The sequence below is a fragment of the Phyllopteryx taeniolatus genome, chromosome 9 (genome assembly GCF_024500385.1).
Source record: "Phyllopteryx taeniolatus isolate TA_2022b chromosome 9, UOR_Ptae_1.2, whole genome shotgun sequence".
Taxonomy (NCBI): domain Eukaryota; kingdom Metazoa; phylum Chordata; class Actinopteri; order Syngnathiformes; family Syngnathidae; genus Phyllopteryx; species Phyllopteryx taeniolatus.
The window spans coordinates 21,830,147-21,852,636 of NC_084510.1; the positions used below are offsets into that span (position 1 = coordinate 21,830,147).

General features: G+C 39.7%; 1 protein-coding gene across 3 annotated transcripts in view; it reads right to left on the reverse strand.

Annotated features, from left to right (window-relative positions):
• LOC133483957 (guanine nucleotide-binding protein G(i) subunit alpha-2) overlaps nucleotides 1-22,490 on the reverse strand; it is a 40,725-nt gene that overhangs the window by 17,292 nt on the left and 943 nt on the right. The window lies entirely within an intron of this gene.

Consider the following 22,490-nt stretch of genomic DNA (forward strand, 5'->3'; position numbering starts at 1 on the left):
GTTTTTGCTGCCATTTTTCACGAGCTGAACTCAAAGAGATCTTGGAGTTTTTCTGTCTACACAAAATACAACACAGTAAATCAGCACAAAACGGCGCCGCATCCCACATGCCGCACTTCAGAGCCCGGAAAATAAGAACTTGAGCGCCCTCGTTTGCGTCAACGGTAATCCAGCGCAATTGTAACTAGCGTGCCAAGCTGCAGTAGCTGCAGCACGGGTGTCGACGTAATGTCCGGGGTGGCTTTTTCTGTCCGATCAGCTGCCTTCCGAGTCTACCCGCAAGACAGCCATGAGGGCCAATTTAGTTTGCCAATTTATTGTCAATCTTTTTTCCAAAACAGGGATGCTTCAATCTCACCAGCAAGTTAATTTTATTTCAGTTTATTTGAAAAATACATTAACTCGGAAAATAGAAATGCATAGTTCATTAATAGACACAGCTGTGCCTTGCCTTTCGTGCCGTGACCATGCTCATAACTAAAAAAAATAAATAAAATCATCATTCATCTTTTCATGGTTATAACGAACCCACATACATAGATGCAGGCTATTTAATAGCCCGTTTACAGCATTTTGCATTGGTTTGTTAGCATTAAGCTAAACTGATTTAAAGTCAGGCATAATTTTCTTTGTTTTATGTTTAGGTAGACAGTAAACTTCATCTGGGAGTGGCAATAAACAGCTTGAAGCCTCTTTTTTGAAGAATTGTTAATTATCTGCCAAGTGCTTGTATCTCAATTTTTTGTAAAGTCACTCTTGAGTATCTCAAGGCACCTCGGTACGTATATTTCACCACCTATTAATGTGAGCTCTTTTCTTGACGGTAAACGTTGATGATTAGTGACTTTTTAACAATGTTTTGCTGTGAGTTTCCATTTAAGTCTTAAAGAGTTATAGCTAAAGAATCGTGATTCAGTTTGTTTCATAACAACGCTTAAAGGGATACACTGTCTGCCTCCATGCAGCCGATTTACTTACAGGATGATGAACACAATTCAATAAAAGATCCCAGCTTCCAGCTGACGATGAATGCTTGCATACTACTGCCAGTTTGGGATTTAAAATCTGGTGTTGAAATGAATATTGGTCTCTCTGTGGACGCACACGCATGAAGGTCACTTTCCTGACTCCAAAATAAAAGGCGGCCATTAATATTTTAGGCCCAACGGGAGATGAGCATGTGAACACTGGTGAGAAAGATGAGTCGGGTTGAGGGAGGGGGGTGCATCAGCTTTCCATATCGCTGCAACCACAAGGTGAACAGAAACATTTTACCATTAGCTTGACTTGAGAACATTAAGGAGCATGAATGATCTCTCTGCGTCGATGTGCTGACGCAAGACCGGCGAAGCATTACCGCTTATGTTCCCATTGTTACATTTTAAACATTAAAATATGAAGGTATTAGCTAGTATACTGATGCGCTAAGTAGAAACAGACCTATAGTGATAATCTAGCACATAATTGACGCTCATTAGAACTGCATTTAAAAAATATATTATTATTTTAAACCCAAATTTTTTTTTAACAAGCATTGATAAAGCATCAACGAGTGCTTTGGTGGGGGAGGCAAAAAAAAAAAAAAAAAAAAAGGAAATATATATATTTTCTGCAGGTGCCGAACTGCGAGTATGCGGGGGTCCACTGTAATCAAGCAGAAGATTCATGGACTGTTGGGAATTCTGCTGGTTACTTGGAAGTGATTGGTGATGATATGTATTGGAGGGAAAATGCACTGCACTATTTGACAGTTTGTGGCGCAGCATTCTTCTGCTCAATACGACACTGGAATGAAAAAGGGAGTCCAGAACATTCAGAGAGAGATCCTCCCATCCCTCGAAAGCGAACCTGCATACTGATGAGAAGGAAATAGTTCACCCAGGCTATCGGCAATTTAGCATGTCAGGATCTCTACATTGCTTCTGTTGGACACAGTACTTGGGCTCACTGTTTAGCGAAGTGAACCTAAAGGAGGGTTGACCACTAAAGGCGGGCTACATCCTCGATCGGCCAGTCAATCGCAGGGACAAACAACACTTCACACCTATGGACAATTAGTCTTCAATGCATGTTTTTGGACAGTGGGAGGAAGCCAGGATACCCAAGGAAAACCTACACCAGCACAGAGGGAACATGCAAAGTCTTGGATTCAAACTCCTACCCTCATAAATTGTGGGGAAGATGTGCTAACCACTGCAAAACTGTGCTTCCGAAAGGTGAAAAGCAAAACAAAATAACTACCTATAACTACAGTTTAACTGAAAAGTGTGTCAGTACCGTGAAGTTTGTAGTATAAACAGTGACTTTCCCCCCCCCCACAGCTTAACCTCAAGCTTAAACAACGATTCGGCTTTTTTTTTTCCTTTCAGCATCAGAAAAAACAAAAAAGAACTCAGAAAATTTGGAATTATGAACTATGAACTGAACTAGTTCATTTTTGGAACAGTGAACTGAACTTTGAACTAGTTCGCATAGAAAAACACATTTCCACTTGGGTTTATTTCCTACAGTCAGGTTTCCTTGCAATTTTGTACGGACGTTAAACGTTGTTCTTAAACTGTTGGACTATTTTCTATTTGCAGTTGTTGAGAACGTGGTGAAGATTGTCCCATCCTTACTTGTGAACAACTGAGCCTTTCGGGGACGCTCCTTTTACGAACAACCGAGCCTTTCGGGGACGCTCCTTTTACACCAAATCATGACACTCACCTATTTTCACTGAAACTATTCACCTGTGGAATGTTCCAAACTGTTTTTAATGTTTGAATGCAGTTTACGCGAGGACGGATCAGTAGCATGCAGTTTGCAGTTCTAGCACAAGCTCAATAAATATTACCAGTATCTCAGACAGTGCCAGAATCATTTTGCGGTTCTTTTTGCTTTCTCGGTCCAGACGTCTTAGGAGTCGCAACTTGAGCTGTGTAATATGAGGATGCCAAGCGTGCATCCAGCGGGAAACACAACAGAACCACCACTATGAACGCAGACAGAATTCTCGCTATGCTTTTTATCTCTCATTACTTTGCATTATGCAACTGCCCTGTGACCATTCTATGGGAAAAGTGCATTGTACATTTTATTTTTTTTTAATCACTCAATTGTGCCTGGGTCTCTCACTGTTGCTCAGACATGATTTTTTGTTTTTGTTTTGTTTTCTCCCCCGCCCACCCCCATAGTGAGAGTAGAATGCATTTCCAGTTTCAAATCATGTTACTAGATTTATACGAAGTGGGTCAATGGGGTCGTGTTTGCGTGGGCTTTCTCCAGGTACTACGGCTTCCTCCCACATTCCAAAAACAGTGTCCAGTGAAGACTTTAAATTACCGATAAGAGCCTATATTTGCCCTGGGATTAGCTGGCGACCACTCCAGGGTGACCAGTGCAGGCTGTAGCCCGCCTCTCACCCAAAGTCAACTGAGATAGGCTCCAGCTTGCCCATGACCCTAATGAGGACAAGCTATTTTGAAAATGGATGGATGAAGGGTTACTGGGGTTTCTTTAGTCTGCAAGTCATAAAATCAACTTAGCTTGTGTTTTTCTTTTTCATACATAATAAATACATGGAACAGATTCATGGATGAAATCTCAAAACCTCAATTCAGTAAGTGTTGAAGGTTTAACTGTGTGTGTTTTGCATTTTCTTTGTTTTTTTTTTGTGGCTTTTTGTGACACCTAATCCAAAAAATGTGCATTAGGAAAAGAAGAACACAAGTCACTTGTAATCAATTTTATGGAATAATGTTTCATTGTTTTACTATTTTATTAACTTCTGTATACATTTGGGTGAGAGTTGACTGTTAAAAAGTGAGAGACATCTAAAATATGTGGGGAAAAAAATATATGATCATCATGTTGCACATTTCTCCTTATAATTCAGTGTGAGTGTTCAAAAGTATATATTTTTTAATGTTATATAATAGCATTGGTTAACTTATTGAAAAATAAAACATTTCCTGTACAGTTAATAAACATTTTTAATGGGAAAAAGTTGGATCCTGGAACAGATCATTTGTAAATCGGAGGTTGACGCGCAAGGTGTTCGATGGGGTTGAGGTCAGAGCTAGTCAAGTTCTTCCACACCAAACTTATCGAAGCACACTCCCTTGCACACCATTCATGCTTCAATAGAAAAGGGACTCATTTGTTTGAGAGGTGTGCCCCAAGACTTGTTCTTAAAATGTCCCAAAATAATTAAGCAACCTTTGTGCTTGCACGTTTATTTAATCTTCTGAGTGCAAAACTAATCATAAATAAATAAGTACACTCAAACTTTTAAACTCTTCACCGGTTTGATTTTCTGGCAAGAAAAGCAAAAGCTTCTATCGTGGGAGAGACTGCACAGACTGTCAGTGTGAGATTCATTTTAAAGCTCTCCCTGTACTGATTAATAATAAATAACATTTATAATAGTGGACCATCTGCAAGCATCCCACTGCTATTAAGAAAATCCATAGTGAAGCACTGAAAGTAGACACTGCATCACCAGCTTCTCCACAATCCTATCCACCTATAAATGAAAGACGGAAGACGTGGACTGTCACAGCATCATAAATTGATTGCCTTTTGGCACAAGACCACAGCACCGTCACATCTCTGCATTCAGCAAGTGGCAGGTTGTAGCTGCAAGTGGCTTGGACACAATTCATCTAATCCTGAACCCCCCCCCCCCCCCCCCCCCCAACCCAGTGGTGTCACGACCGCTCGCTACCAACGAGCTTTTACAGCCATTTAAAAGGTTAAGCTCCTGTAGGCGTCGATAAAACAGAGCAGAATACAGAACAAGCCGTGTTTTTGCTGATGGACACAAGCTGAATTGATTTGTTTTATTGAGTAGACACTTCGTTTGTCTGTTTGGTTTACTTCCTAACAGTAGGTTTGGCTCTCAACCAGTTTTGGTATTTAAAGCAATCTGATAAAGGCAGGGTCAAAAGTTAAAGAAGCCAAGCTAAAGGAATTAAGTTGGTTGTATGTGTAACAATAAACATCGTCTAATATTTTGGCAGGAAAGTACAAACAAATCTGAGCTTTCTAATGCTGCTACTCTGAGGTAAAGCAACAAACTTTTTTGAAGTAACAGGTTCATTTAATTATTGATTATTTCGGCACGCTAAGCACCACTGCATCTGCATTTGATCCACCTGAAGCCACAGTGGCACACATAAAAAAACATGTCTGAGCTCATGCTCCAAAACACTCCACAAAAATGATTTCAATTACAGTTTAAGTGGTTCCCTCTGCTTAATAGTTTCAAAACATTCACTCACAAGTGACTGAAGTATAGTGTGTGTATTTTCTACAAAAACAGAACCAAATGGCCCTTGGGTAATACCTCAACGTGTAAAATAACCTTTCCGTCCCCAAAACTGGCTTTTTCTGTATGCAGGTATCGTGATGGTTAGCAGTGTCATTGCTAGTGTATTGGACGACATACACTATAAAGCTTCCTGCATAGGACCAGTAGCCGCTCTATGCGCCTGTCACAATCCCCACGTGATTGACAGGCAATCTTCCCGAGGTGTTGTCAGCCTGTTGCCTCGGGTCAGCTGCAATAGTCACCATCATGAGCAGGATAAGCCGGATAGAAAATGGATGGATAGATGCTGATAAATGGAAACCACATTTCTGGAGTCATACACGTGTACATTCCGCAAAAACTCATGTTCGTCATCAATAGGCAACCTCCCGCTGACCGAGTTTGTTTGGGATGAGTGAAGGTCCATTATAGCTGCGGTAATGTGATCACAATGCACACCAATGATCACATTGGGCCCTTCTGTACGGACTGCATGACTCATTTTGCTGGATGAACAGATTCAGGAAGCCCTGACCTGTCAATAGAAATCGAAATGAATAATTGTGATAAAAAGACAGCATCGGTATCAGGTTGGCATTTTGCATTAGCAGACGGATAATTAACAATATTGTCTGGTTATCGGACTCAACATCTCTACCTACCTGTCTATTGATTTAACATATTTATACGAGTAACTTCCACCAAGGCAGTATGGTACATTGTCAGGTTTAATTATTTCCTCTTTTTTTCCCCCTATTTGTGAAAACCATAAATTCGCTCGACTGTTTAAGGGTAACAAATATCCACATTATGCATACTCTGTAATCCATGCAGGTGGGCGGTACAAACAAGCAACATATGCAGAGTGGGCAGGAGGAATGTGGTACGTGTTTGAGCGTAGTATAGTACTTTATATTGTCTGGAGTGCTAAAGTAGGTCATGAGCTGTGAATGCAAGAAGATGAGCTCCACCGCTTGGTCTCCACACAGAAGCAGACCGCATAGAGTGTACACAATGTTTAATCCCATTGCTCTGTTTGCTCTCCAGCGCTCACTGCACATTGGATGTATGTGACCTGGCTGCTTAATTTGCACCCCACAATTCAATAAGTATCATAAAGCCACTGCGGTAACAAAAAAATGTACCATTGTGGCTTAGTGGGATTTAGTGGGATTCAGTAATGTCCTCAGTCTGTTTAAGTTTCTTTATTTCCTCTTTTATTTTAGGCGCCACCTGGAGAATCCATGAAATACTGACATGCCTTTCAGACGCTTGAATCGTTACCTATGAAATATTTGAGGTATAACGCTAATGTCCATTTTCTGTTGCACTTGTCCTCATTAGGTGAGCTGGGGCTTATTTCTAGTACTAGTACTTCTTTTTACTCACTTTATTTTGTAGTAAACACACAGAGGTGGCATCCTACGTGTACATTCACCAGACTCAATGTTCTTCTTTGTCTCTTATTTCTTCTTCATCTCTCATCGACTCCTTTTACAAAGTGCCCCCTACACACCACAAAACTGAACTGCTTTGTGTTACAGGCTACACTTAAATTTATGTGGCAAGAGTGTTAGAAATACATGCAGTTTGATGTTCAAATGACAAGTTGTTACTCTAAAAATGTTGCCTACATATGCCACGTACAAGAAAAGTGTTTTTTTTTTGTGTTTATGTTTCTGAGCATTATTTGATTCAACAAACCGTGAACAATGAATGCCTTTCAAATTTGATTGACACAGGTATATCGACTGCTTATCTCAAGACATAAAAGAACAATAGAACCATCTGCTAAGACCGATGACATGCATTTTTCAACATCTGGACCTTAAAAGAGTGCAAGTGCAGCCAGCATGGACAATGTAAAGAATATTAAACCCAAATGTTAGATCTATTTAATTGGCTCCTCCTTGGGCCATATGCGCCATTATGCAGTCTAGGCACGGAGCTGCTAATTGACCGATGCATGGGACTATTTTCTAAAGGCTGTGGTGCACATAATTACAAGAACAACCTGAGCAGCTGTAACACGACATGCATACCAAATGTGAGCCTTCTCATCAAACACAGATCCCTGCGGCTTTGCACTACGCTATACGGGCTGTAGCATACACTGTAGGTAGTAGTGCTTCGTTACTGTACAGTGCAATAAAGTCACGGTCACTTTACTGTGAATACAATTGGACTATGGCACATCTTTCCGCAGGGTTAATCTGGTTTCTAATGCATGCCTGCGGCTACTGGGTGGGTGTCACCGGCACTGCTCTTGACTGCTTCATCTCCCCAACCAACAAAATGAGTCACCAGTGGCAACTTCTCCTCCTCCTCCTCCTACTCAGTGAACGCCACACATGCCGTGACACAAGACTACGCTCTTGGTCGAATCCTTGCCTGTCGGCGGTGTTACTGGATCAAAGTGACACATACGGCAAAGTGGTGCCAAGTGGTCTCTTAGAGGCGGTTGATCTCGCCACGGCTGACATTTCAATTGGGTGACTGGAGGATCTGTCTGCATTGTACATTTGAAATACAACCAAATATAGAAGTCTTTTCAATGTATGAATGCATAGAGAAAAGCACTCAGACCGATCCGATTGTGTGGCCCCCCCCAAAATTATGATTTAAAACCCCTGTAAAGTGAATTCAAAAATGTATTTCTGAATCAATTATAGATGTTAGAAGATAATTGCTGAATCCAGTACACGCACAACCTATTTTCACATTCAGCAAAACAGGTAAAAGCACTTACCCGTGGTTCAGTTGAATGGCGAAGAAGACTGGATCGAAGCAACAATAGGAACCTTTTGTTAAACACAAGATGTCATCACTGAGCCACCGAAGATGACAATATATACAGAATATTATATTTTTAAACGCTGTTCCAAATGAATTTGAGATACAACTAAAGCATTTTGCTAGCCTTGACACCCGCTAGCCAGAGGCTGAGTTTCACTGTATTTGTTTATGGACTAAACTCGTGACTGGAGCACAAGTGAGTAACATTTCCTGTCCCTTACCTAATACAGTATGTTCCATGTGGGAACTTGGTATGCCTCTGAACTGTACCGCAAAAATCTGAATATATATGTAAATTTTCACTAGCTGTCTGCGACCCAAGCAAAATGGGTCTGCGACCCACTTTTGGGTCCCAACCCACCGGTTGAGAAACACTGGTCTATACAGTATACTGTACGTACTGTGTGTGTCTTGTGATTGGCTGGTGACGAGTCCAAGCTGTACACGCACACACACGCACAAAAATACCCCAAGGATTAAGAATTACTGCCCACCTATCATCCTTTTGAAATCAGCCTGTGCCGGGTGTGCCAATGCGAGTATGGTGCTGCATTACCATAACTGTTGCACGTAATTACAACAGCAACCCGAGCAGGTCAAACAGATGTAAGAGCATCATGTGACACATGCCACAGTCAAATCGATTCAAAGCGTCACGTTCTTCCTTGCCACGATCAGACGTCCGTGATATGCACCTCAAATGACTCACATCAGAGTTTAACGGCTCGATTGTGTTGTGCGTCATGCGACGTGTCAGAAGTCGCCAAGCGTGCACTACTCATCTCTGAGGGAAATTGATATTGACTTTGGCTTGCGGGGGTCCCAATGAATCACGCTAATCAAGTGAATGTGTATTGTTAATCGATGACAACGCTTAACATGCGAAAGCTCTTCAGAAAGGCTAAGAAACAGATCCAGTACTAAGGAAAATAAGTGCTTGGAGGTACAGCATCTCAACTATTCCAAGCAATGTCTGATGTCATGTTGTTCTTTGCACAGCAATCTAGTGAGTACTAAACTCACAGCACCTCTGCTTGTTGCAGAATCAGCAATAAATTTCACACTGTCCTGTTTCATGCAAATGAACCACTGCTCACCCTGCCCCCCTAAATCTGAAGTACTTGCTTACAGACATGTTTTTCTACATATAGCAGCTCTGAAATATTATTGTGTTGTTTAATTTCACACTTGGGTGCTCAGGCACTCCAGAGACTCAACTATTTTTAAGTGAATTTAGCATAACATGTCAATTGTAAAGTTGTGGGCGGGCCGTGCAGATATTTTTAGGAATATGTGACAAAATATTGATTATTTAGACCTGGAGTGCTGTCAGCAAGTATGCAACAGCATATGGACAGTTTTGATTGATTGACCTTTTTATTTCAGAAAAAAAAACAACTCATGAAAAATCTACCGTATCAATATTCTGTATTACCAGTCCAAAAGGGAGAAGGAAAAACGTATTTAGATCCTACCCCTTCACCATTACCTTAGATATATTATCCAGCAATTCAAGAAGTGCAATTCAAAATACATACATACAGTACTACAATGGTATATACCACCCAAAAACCTATACAGTACATGTACACAAATATTTATACATGAGCACCGCCCCCCAAGACACCCAATTGTTCTTTCCTGTGTTGAAGATAAGAGAACTCAATTTGAATGACGAGAACTGATTGTGAAAATATGTAGTTGAAATTTCAGTGGGGAACAAAAATAGTGTCAGAGAAAACTGAATTAAAATTCATACTCTTACATTCGGTTTCAACTTTATTGAACTTCAAGTCCAAACTAATAAATTCTATTTCAAATTATATTATTCTGATTCAATCATTAAATGTAATGATTAAAAATGAAACAATATAAATTCAAATGTAGATTATTGGTGGCACGTATTTCAGCCTGTATGTCTGCGCAATAAATGTGTTGCATTGTGTGAGGCAAATAGTGTTCATACCAAAAACTGAACGTTTTTTCCTGACACCACCCCCTCCCAAACATCGTCTACAACTGCCAACACCACCCCCCATGCAGTAAAAATTACAGTAAAAAAAGCAGCTTAAGGCACACCTGTGCAATAATCATGCTGTCTAAACAGCATCTTGATGTGCCACAAATGTGGATTGTCTCTGTAAAGGAAAAGTGTTCAATAAAACAAATTTAGATTAAATTTACAAAACATTTAAAATCTTTCAGTTCAGCGCATGAAAAATGGGAGCAAAACAAAAGTGTTGAGTTCATATTTTTGTTCGGTATATTTTTCACCTACAACTCCCTAGTGTTGGATATCATTCAGAATGAACAGGTTTCTTTCTCTTACTGAGGAAAACTGTCCCTAAAAGGTTCTGTGGAGCGCACAAAAAAAAAGGGGAGGCCATTACAATGTGACAGACGTAGCACAGCATCCCATCTGACGGCGACGCCGCTTTAATCTTACAGCTGGTCGAATGCATTAAACAGTGAAGTGTGTCTCTGAGGTCAGGATCAAAACATTGGATACGATTCATTTCCGACGGATCAAACCAAATATATTTTTGTAGGCCACGGCAAGCTCGCTGCCTGTCCAGGCGCGAAGAATAGATGTTTCATTACTGCTGACCTGATGCCTCATCTTCAGGGAGACAAATTGGGGATCTTGCGCCACTTCCACTTGTAGAGCATGTTTAATTGTCGCTATATGAAGGTGTGACCTCATTCGCTAACAGCTTTCCCTGCACTCGGTGGAATCAGTGGAAGAAACACCGAGGTATATGATGGGTTTTTTTCTCAGCTGTAAAATTTGGGAGAAAGCTGCAGACACTGGAATGCTCTCATCCAGTGCGGTTGCGGATTGACTGTCACCTTTGTAAATGCCTCTATTTATCTCTTCACGCTGCAACTCTGTTGTCTTCCAGACGGGTTTATTTAACACTGGCAAGACAAAGGTGAAAGTAGTGAGACCACACAGTACGGAGACACAATGGTCGTTTGCAAATAAAACTCAAGGTGAGCCAACACTATAAAGAAGCAAGAATACACAAACTGGACACTTCATTAGGTACACCATCACATCTACACACATCCAATAGAGCTGGAGCAAAAAAATTTTTAAAAAAATGCATTTATGAGAATAATAATACTAGAGGTGCAACAATTAATTATCAAATTAATCAACAACTATTTAGATAATTTATTAATCGTTTTGAGACTAAATTGTCCAAATCCTCAGAAATTCATCATTTCAACATTAAATATTCTCAGATTTCTATAGTCCTCCATGAAAGCAGACTGATTATCTTTGTGTTCAAAGAAAATAAGACATTTGCAAACATCTGCTTTTACTTTGGAAAACAATGATTAACATTTTTGCCGATTTTCTGACGGATGTTACGGACTAAACCAGTAACTTACTCATAATTAATTTACTCAATTTATATCCTGTCAATTTGAAGTAATATCCTGTTTTTGAATACAGAAATGGAAATTAAAAATGTTTAAAATCAAATTCATCAATTCATTGATAAAATAATGAACAGATTAATCTATTATTAAAATATTCATTAGTTGCAGCCCTAAATAATACCCAGTTGCCAACCACAGGTGTAAAAATACTGTTTACAGTGTCAGTCAAAATTAAGCATTATTATCTTTACACAAGGCATAACCTTTCATACAGCTCTTATATTGGATTTTATTAGCCAGTGAATGTAAAAGAACAGAAGAATGCCCTTTAACTCCACTTCAACAAATGCAATGAGGAGATTTGAGCGAATCCAATTAGCTGTCATATATTTCATGGATTTAGTGTTTTCTGTAGTGATGATTATATAGAGCAGCTCTTGGAAACGTCCTCATCAACAACTTATTTTATACAGGATTGGGAAGAAAAAACATGATCACAATCAGCATGATCAGCTAGTATTTTGTTGGCCTGCTGTTTTTTCATAATTATTATTTCAAAAATGAGCAAAGAAAAACCCAATGAATGAAGCCAATATTCCCATGGCAACCACATAAAGGGAAAAAGAGATTGATGGGTTGCAGTTAGGTTGCTATTCCAACTTCATCTATCAAAAATGTAGACTATTGAGCATATTGCCGTACAAGCTCTTCTCAAAGCAAATGCGCGCACGCACACACACACACACACACACACACACACACACACACACAAATATATATACTGTACATAAAGATGCAAGCACAGGAAATAAATCACTGTATTTTTATGACCACACTTTGATCCCATACACACAAGCAGAATTGGGGTTACTTTTCACAACGTTTTCATCAATTTAAAGTACCTCGTAGTTTAACATTTCAACAACCAAATGGTTGCGCAGGTGGAAATTTTCCAAAAGACAACGTGGCATACACCTCTTGCTAAACCTTAGCAGAGGTCAGTTAAGGGTTAAGTCACACATTTGGGCTTTTCTTTGAATTTTTGCTACACATATCCTAAAGGAAGGACCAGGCATAACAAGGGGAGTGGTGAGAAGAACAACACTACGAACCAGGCTAACTGCTAAACCCCTTTTTAAAAGGGTTTAGATGTAGCATTTTACAGTGGTCAACATATTTTTACACTTGAAAGGTATTTTTTTTTAAATGAGGCATAAAACCCATCAACAGTCATCATTCACTGCAAAAGTAAAGAGAAGGGTAAAGATGCTAAAAAAAAAAAAGGGTTTCATTGTTTTACAAAAAAATATATTACAGTGGTGAGCTTATATATGTACAGTACATAGAGAGGTACAGCTCACTAGAATATAAAAACTGATATCTATTTCAGTAGTTCAATCCCCCCCAGCCCCCCCCCCCCCCCCCGTACTTAAAAAAAAATAATACTCATTATTATTACAGCTAACGGAAACACAACGTCACCATCTTAAGACATTTGAATATTCTCAATTCAATTCATATTTAGAGAGCCCTTTAAAAAAAAAACATAGCTGAAACAAAGTGCTGCACATAAATTAAACAAAATCAAACATAATAACCAAAAGTTAAACACAATAATAATAATAATAATAATAATAACAATAATAATAATAATAATAATAATAATGTAATGAATTAATCAAATGTTACTTTTGTAATTTAAAAAAAACAACTAAAAGCATAAAGAAGTTCGTGACATCAAAACACTCCTCCAGATCGAAAATTTTGACTGACTAGTCTGGTCACATGCAATCAATTTTGTCAACGGGAGTAGGGGGATTTCTGGTGGGGGGCAATAGGGGGGGCCAAGCCCAGTGTTTGGGGGGCACTGGCCCCCCCAGAAACGCCACTGGGCCTGTTTGGTTGGCGGCCTCAAGGTGTATCTCAGAGGAGAGAAAAAACATATTCTCTCTTCACATTGGCATACAGGAGGTCAGGTGTTTTTATTCCCTCTAATGGCACAGTGTACATTTTGTGGGAAATTGTAAGCAGATGAGAATAGAAAGAGGAATATGATTACGGTCTCCACTGACCATGAGGGCGCCGAGATTCTGTAGTTGTAATCTTGCGATCAAAGTGTGCACGTGTAAACAAACAATTGCAATTTTCTAACAGCCATTAGTTCAAATTCAATATGGATTTTAAAAATTTCAAATAAATTCAAACATTACATAAAAACTATAAAGATGATTTTTAATTCCGAAATTAGGTGGGACTTGGCCTTCTGAAAAGAATTTTTCAATCATATGTGTAGTGTAAGAGTTTCACTTTTTGAGATGAACTAAATGAACTTTTCTACAATATAATAATTTATTGTGATGCACACACTGTATGATCATTCAGAATGCTAAACTTGTATTAAAAAAATATTGCCTGTATTGATAATAAAGGTTTACAGACAAACTTCAAAACAGATTCATGCCATTTTCCTATATTTATCTTTTCTTTTTTTTTTAAATCAACGCTTTTGTCTATCCATTTATTTTCTATAGTTTATTCCTGCTCTAGTTCAGGGTCAAATCTGCTGAAAATTTCTCCTTTATAACAGCAGATAACACTGATAGTTTGTTGCCTATTTTTGTCTCCCCAATGACACGGATTTGTAATTATCTGGCATGCTCGTTTTCGCCATTCATCTCAATCCTCCAAGTTGAAAAGTTTTTGGTTTTTTTTTATGGTCGACGAGTAACAAACGCCATCAAGCGCCTCCTCCATCAGCTGACTTTGGAGTCAAGTGCAATTATGCAGATAGATTGGAGTCAATAGTGGGAGCATCTTGACGAATACTTGTGATAAAAAGAATTAGCCACTTATGCGCTCTTCATCTAAGACAAGAGAAGTGTGAAGCGAAAGAAGGAGCGGGGAAGTAAGGGGATATTAGACGACATCCTGAATTATGAATGCCGCTGATAATGGAAGTGTGACTGGAATATGAAAGATTGGGAAGAATCCAATTAGGCAGAACCCTGTGGAGGGAGCGTTTGGAAGTAACAGCGCTTTCACATGAAGGCCCCGGGATTTCATTCACTCGGAAGCTGCGATGAATGCCGACGATCCACACGTCTCTGCAGAAACCCCAATGTCGTCTTCAATTAACATGTTTTTCCTGTTTGTTTCAAATTAGTCATTCCCCTGGTCTTATGCTGCAATTGACACAACTTGGGAGTTGGAAATACAGGCATTAACCTAAAAAAAATCAAAGCACTTAATGAAATGTCCGCTTATGGCTCAGATCATTAATTCCCTGCTACACAAAGCCTTAAGGGCTATACGTAGGTATTTGCAGTTGTTGATATGCTTCACAAGTTTGTAGGCATTGCAAGTGATCTGTGGTCTTGCAGTTTCAAAATGTAGCCAGCTGGATTTTGAATCGGGTCATAGTCAGGAAGAAGCCTGACTATGTTGGACAGAGGCACAAGTCCAACATGAGTCTTTTGTGTGCTGTTGGGATGAAGTGTCGACTTCACAGGCAACGGGAAGAAGAAAATACAGCAAAGGGTTGAATCTATTAGTCAACTCGTCGTCTTTACCACTGTGTTATGATTATAGCTTCAAGTAGATTAATTGCCAATCACGTGTTATGGCATTCACAACATGGATGCCTAGCTGAAATCAACAGGAGGTGAGGTTGGTCTGCATAGCAAATTAGGAACGGTAGCTCAAATGTGTGTAAGTATTCTACTAAAAATTAGGCAGGTACCATGGTCACTTGGAAAATATCAAGTCTATCCCTTAAATAGGACAAAGGCACAAGTGCTATGAGTGTCCATCTGAAAAGGGATCCGCTAGCGCAAGGTGACGAACAGCCTAAATCCTCACGTCACCAGTCTGGAAATACACCAAATGCCCTCCTTTAGCAGTAAACGAGACAATATACGGCAGCGTTTGCTTGGATGGTAAAACACAGATAAGCGACAGTCCATCAATAACCTCATAACTGTGAAAATGAACGGTTAATGTCGCCAACAACTGGTGTTTCGCTGAAGCCTTCATCCCGCAGACCCACGGGAAGTTCTTCTTCCTCCTTCAAGTGGCTCCACCCCCCCGACTCCACCACCCATTCACACTCAGACACCTTGATGCTCTCACAGAACAGATAGTCAGATCTCATAAAACATTTGAAACCATCCATGTAACACAAATGGCAGGTTTTTTGGGGGGCATTCATTTTAGCCACAGTGCATCAAATCGAGCCTGCCTGAGTGTGTACTCCAGCGCACACAACTGCAATGCTGTAAACAAAATTCAACATGCTTGTGTAATACCTAATCTCTTAAACTCGCCTGGTATATAACTACAAAGCATTTTTCTATGAAGAATTAGTGGTATTGATGAGAGACATGACGAACTGTCTTGCTTGTCACTTTGTGGGTGGTTATTATCATTTCTGGATGGACGGTCTCACCCTGAGAAGTGAGTCATTTCGGTAAATACCTATTATTATTATCATGTTCCCAGGGTGGGATTTACACATAAGCTGCAGTGGATGTTTGGTTGTTGAAAATAATAAGAATAATGATAATAATACACCAGGATATATTTTTTTTCAGGTTGAAAATATGAGAAATTGAGACTGCAGTCCTTGCTCAAGGAACATACTGGCCTCAATACAATTCAAATTATTAAAACATTGGGAAGGTTTTCGAGTGCTATTTAAGCATTACGCATCACACAAAAAACCGCTATCAAGACAAAGTGTAATGTGAAGCTGGTTCACTTCAGCCATTTCACCAACTGGCTTAATTGTCATACAAGTCTAAAATACAACAGAACATTGATCGCATCTACAACCCCAATTCCAATGAAGTTTTGACGTTGGGTTAAAAATAAATAAAAACAGAATACTATGATTTGCAAATCATGTTCAACCTATATTTAATTGAATACACCACAAAGACAATATATTTAATGTTCAAACTGATCAAATTTATTGTTTTTAGCAAATAATCATTAATTTAGAATTTTATGGCTGCAACACGTTCCAGAAAAGCTGGGACAGGTGGCAAAAAAGATTGAGAAAGTTGAGGAATGCTCATCAAACACCTGTTTGGAACATCCCACAGGTGAACAGGCTAATTGGTAACAGGTGCGTGCCATGATTGGGTATAAAAGGAGCGTCCCTGAATTGTCTTTCACAAGCAAAGATGGGGCGAGGTTCACCTCTTTGTAAACAAGTGCGTGAGAAAATAGTCGAACAGTTTAAGGACAATGTTCCTCAACGTACAATTGCAAGAAATTTAGGGATTTCATCATCTACGGTCCATAATATCATCAAAAGGTTCGGAGAATTTTGAGAAATCACTGCATGTAAGCGGCAAGGCCGAAAACCAACATTGAATGCCCGTGACCTTCGATCCCTCAGGCGGCACTGCATCAAAAACCGACATCAATGCGTAAAGGATATCACCACATGGGTTCAGGAACACTTCAGAAAACCAATGTCAGTAAATACAGTTCGGCGCTACATCCGTGAGAAACGCCACTGGCTTCTCTGGGCCAGAGCTCATCTAAGATTGACTGATGAAAAGTGGAAAAGTGTTCTGTGGTCCGACGAGTCCACATTCAAATTGTTTTTGGAAATTGTGGATGTCGTGTCCTCCGGGCCAGAGGAAAAGAACCATCCGGACTGTTATGGACCCAAAGTTCAAAAGCCAGCATCTGTGATGGTATGGGGCTGTGTTAGTGCCAATGGCATGGGTAACTTACACATCTGTGAAGGCACCATTAATGCTGAAAGGTACATTCAGGTTTTGGAGAAACATATGCTGCCATCCAAGCGACGTCTTTTTCATGGACACCCCTGCTTATTTCAGCAAGACAATGCCAAACCACATTCTGCACGTGTTACAACAGTGTGGCTTCGTAGTAAAAGAGTGCGGGTACTAAACTGGCCTGCCTGCAGTCCAGACCTGTCTCCCATTGAAAATGTGTGGCGCATTATGAAGCGTAAAATACGACAACGGAGACCCCGGACTGTTGAACAGCTGAAGCTGTACATCAAGCAAGAATGGGAAAGAATTCCACCTACAAAGCTTCAACAGTTAGTGTCCTCAGTTCCCAAACCTTTATTGAATGTTGTTAAAAGAAAAGGTGATGTAACACAGTGGTAAAGCTGATCCTGTCCCAGCTCTTTTGCAGCCATAAAATTCTAGGTTAATGATTATTTGCTAAAAACAATAAAGTTTATCAGTTTGAACATTAAATATCTTGTCTTTGTAGTGTATTCAATTAAATATAGGTTGAACATGATTTGCAAATCGTGGCACGGTGGACGACTGGTTACAGCGTCAGCCTCACAGTTGTGAGGTGCAGGGTTCAATCCCCGTCCCCGCCTGTGTGGAGTTTGCATGTTCTCCCCGTGCCTGCGTGGGTTTTCTCCGGGCACTCCGGTTTCCTCCCACATCCCAAAAACATGCATTAATTGGAGACTCTAAATTGCCCGTAGGCATGACTGTGAGTGCGAATGCTTGTTTGTTTGTATGTGCCCTGTGATTGGCTGGCAACCAGTTCAGGGTGTACCCCGCCTCCTGCCCGATGACAGCTGGGATAGGCTCCAGCATGCCCGCGACCCTCGTGAAGAGAAGTGGCTCAGAAAATGGATGGATGGATGGATGGATGGATGAATGGATGATTTGCAAATCATTGTATTCTGTTTTTATTTATGTTTAACACAACTTCATTGGAATTGGGGTTTTAAGAGTGTCTGCAGTAAAGCTGGAGTCATACCACTTTGAATGCACATCCGATTATCATTTGTCACGTGTTGACACTGCTCCATATTTGCACATTTGCCATACATGTCAAAAGCCACAGAAAAAGCCCCAAAAAACATGAGAGCTAAACCTTAGACGTTTTCTAAGACGCAGCCTCATGTGATATGTGATATGGCTGAATATTGCAAAGCGACAATTAATCTTTTGAAATGCGTTGCAAAAAAAGTCAAACAAAAACCAAAACACTGGCAAACAATGAATGTTTTGATTCGTTAATTGGGAGTAAAAATTTGCTGGGAACAGTGCAAACTGATGTGCAATGTTCCACTGTCCAGTGAAGAAAACCTACAGAGCTCCTTATCAACAAGAACAACAACAACAGAAGAAAGAAAAACATCCTTTATGGCACTGTGCTGAAACTGCTGTGCAAATCTAGTTAGCTTCACTTAATGTACATCAAAATTGACTCATCCTTCATATTAAGTTGCCGTCTCTGGTTCAAAATGAGCCTGAAACTACATCATTGTGATGACAGAACTTTCAGGGGGGGAAACAAGAAAAGAAATCAGATGCTACCCGAACTCATTATTCAGTCGCCACTATGGACTGACTCATCGTGTCTTTGTCAGAGCTAATGTGCATCCTCCCACACCCCCGCACTGACAAATAGGAATATTATGGCTTGCATAGGGTGTCCTTAAATCAACCGCAAAATAGATAGACAGCAGAGTGAACTTCTTGTAACTCACGGCAATACATAGTTCATGGGAAAATTTCTAAAGTTACAATGCTGAGCCCTGGTGATCACAAATGTAAGGGTCAATATCACTATAAAGTGCCTTTGGTGTCCTCACCCCAATCACTTAGTCATGAAAATGGAGCGGAATAATGAAACTCTGAATTCTTATTATACTGTAAGTCATGGTGTCAAACTGGTGGCCCGAGGGCCAGATCTGGCCCGCCACATCATTTTATGTGGCCCGCGAAAGCAAATCAAAATTACTAATTGTGTTTTATTGTAATAAAGTTGAGATATCGCAAGCATTTTTTTTTTTAACAATCCCCCTTTGAAAAGAAATGTACTCGTTGAAAAATGTTTTATAGCATTCTGATTTTAAAAGTAGTTATTTATCAATTTGTCGTGTAATTATATGAGGTGATAATTCCTTTATATGGGTTCACAGTCATAACGGCCCCCAGAGGGAAGCCATAACTACGATGTAGCCCGTGGCAAAAATGAGTTTGACGCCCCTGCTGTAAGTGGTCAAACATTTGCACATGTACCAGTACAGTGATTAGACTTGATCTTAGCATGTCGTTTACACCACTCTGCTAACGACAGTATGTGTAGTAAGTGGTCAAATGCTAAATCCACTTTTTACATGGTTTTATTGTCCACAACAAGTTGAAAAGGTAAATGTAAGTGAGAAAGAACAGATCATTTTGATCTTCAATTTTCATAAAGACATCGAACATGTAGAGCACTGACCTCTGCCAAGGCCAGACAGTTGGCTACTGTCATTTAGTTTGTATTTACACTTCAGAGGCTTGGTTTGTATAAAATTGTGGTGGGGGATGGTGGTATTTCTTCTTTTGCAACTGCTTTCTTCTTCATTGTATTTCCAGAAGCCTGGGTGCCTTGTAGCACCATGCTGCCTCTCACAGGTCAGCTTTGGTACTACAACGGACATCTGAGTTGGTGGGGAGACTTATGATAGTTTGTGGATATGGTTATGTGTGTGGTTTGCTGTGTTGGAGCAGTAAGAACACACTTGCCAGTATTTTCCTTGTCATGTGGGCTGTCTCTCACATTTTAAAAATGAGATAATATGTTAAAAAATCACTGCGAGTGTACCCCACAGAATCTGAATGTGTGAAGTTGCAACGGCTGTGTGAATGCACACTTGGGACACAGCAATGTGAGGTGCATATGTGCCGGCTTCTACTGTTCGATCACGTGTTTACGGAAAACTTTTTAAAAACTAATAAGAAAAAGATATAAAAAATGAGGTTTCAAAATTTTGAGAAGCTAACAGGCTACCAGGGCTCCCCCCCCGGCTGGCAGGCGGGCGGTGGTCTTGTCTGCGGCGTTACCTCGTCGCCTGGGAACTTTAATAACGTCACAGAGCTGTTCTGTAAATTGTGGCATCTAGGGAAGATGCATTTTTGGGGTGAAAGCATACTGGAGCTATCTAGCTAACGTCACTCAATAGTGGTAGAAATGTAACTCGCAATTTCATTGGATAACAACTGATAAGAACAAGGCATTCAAGTTTTTATATAGTCTGGGGAGGGGGCACTCATGCTTGATGCCGTTTCAGCCACGCCAAAAATCTGGAAAACTGAAATGGTGAAAAACAGTTTCACGCTATATCGCCACAATTCATTACTACATTTCTCAGTCTTTGCATATGTTTTCAGCGATTATCTTCAAACGTATGTATTTAGAAACAAAATAATAATTTCGTTTTACAGCAATACCCCGGTCGTCTGGGCGTTATGGAATTCCCTTTTACATCTAGCTTCTGTGATAGCTCTCATACTGCTTCCGTTCCCCACCATTTAACGTCAGAGCTGTTTTTTTTACAGCAGCAAAAGGGGCAACAGTCTCTACATGCTGGCAAACAACGTCTGGCAGCATTTGATCAGTTTTACACACAACGTTTACAGTCCGCTTCTGCAGTATTCAGTTCAGTGCTGAAATTGCCCACCTAGCACAATTTTTTCACGGTGCTTATTCAGGATTCCACACACAGGTTGCAGCGAAGGCATGCTGGTGTGGGCCTGGTAGAGGACACACAAACACGCATACACACACACACACACACACACACACACATGCACTAGCTGCACTCGCTTATTGACTTGTCAGCTGACTAGCCATCCTGCAGCTCTCCGTCCTGGCTTGCGTTAACAGCTTGTCACAGCAAGATGACACACGTCCTGCACCACACACGCACACCAAGCATCATTCTGCACGACAACACACACGTTTACACATGAAGAGCTGTACAAGATAAGATCAACGAGGAGCGAGGTGATTGCAATCTGCACTCATCTCTAGAGCACAGGGCTAATTATTGTGCTCAAAGTTTTTACCTTTTCCAGAGCCAAAAATAAACAGGCAGGTGTGTCATAAAGTTGGGTCAAGGGTAATGAGTTCAAAAGTACATTTCAAGGTTCTGATCGAGGTATTAGTGAGATAATGGCGTGACTGTAGTTTACAGAGATGTGCAAATAAACTGCATATATAGAGCGGTTGTAATATGTCAGTGACCCAAAAGAGGAGGGGTGGGAAAAGTATGGCCCAGGGGCCATAATATGGCTCACTCTATGCTTTAATTAGGCCCATGGAACATTTACATTAACATGAGCTGTGTAAATTTGTTACATTTATTAATTTTAATGAACTTTTTTTCCCTAAAAATTGGTGACTTAAAATGCAGTTACTTATTTTCATTTTTTATTCATTTATCACATTGAATAATAGGTTAATTGAGTTATTTCAAATAATATGACTAAAATGAAAAAATACATATTTATTAACACAATTTATTCTATTACAATCAAATAGCGACAAATAGAATTAACAAAAGAGAACAAATGAATCAAATTGGTTAATTGAAATGTATTTATTCACTTATCTTAATATATTCATACTCAACTATTGTAAAAATCGGTTTCATGTAAATAATGAAATAAAAATATTGAAGATTTTACATTAACATGAGTCCTGTAATTTGTTGCTTTACTTAATTTTAATGATTTCTTTTTATTTAACCATGACACTCTTATCAGACATTCTTAATCTTATTGAGGTTTTCCTGACTAAATAAAAGGTTGAACAAAAATAAAATATAAAAAAACAAAAAAAATGCTAAAATGTAAAAATGGAGTTAAAATGTACTTGGTTACTTTTTCAATTTATCTCATCAAATAATTGTTCAATTGATGTATTGTAATAATAAAACTACAGGGTGATTGAAAAGTAACTCCCTATTTTTAAGTACTTGTAATTTATTTCTGAACTATAATTCTTACAAGAAATGAACATAAGAAGAAAGAGTAGTGCAAGGAGTTTTATTTAATTTTTTTAATTTAAAATCCACCAGTTTCTCTAGCCACCTGGGAACCGCATTAAGTGATTTCACAAGGAACTCTCGTATTCTCCCTTCAAGTTCTTCCAAAGTCGTTGGTTTGGTAGACTTGCTCCTTTAACCAACCCCACAGAAAAAAGGTCACAGGGTTTTAAATCAGGA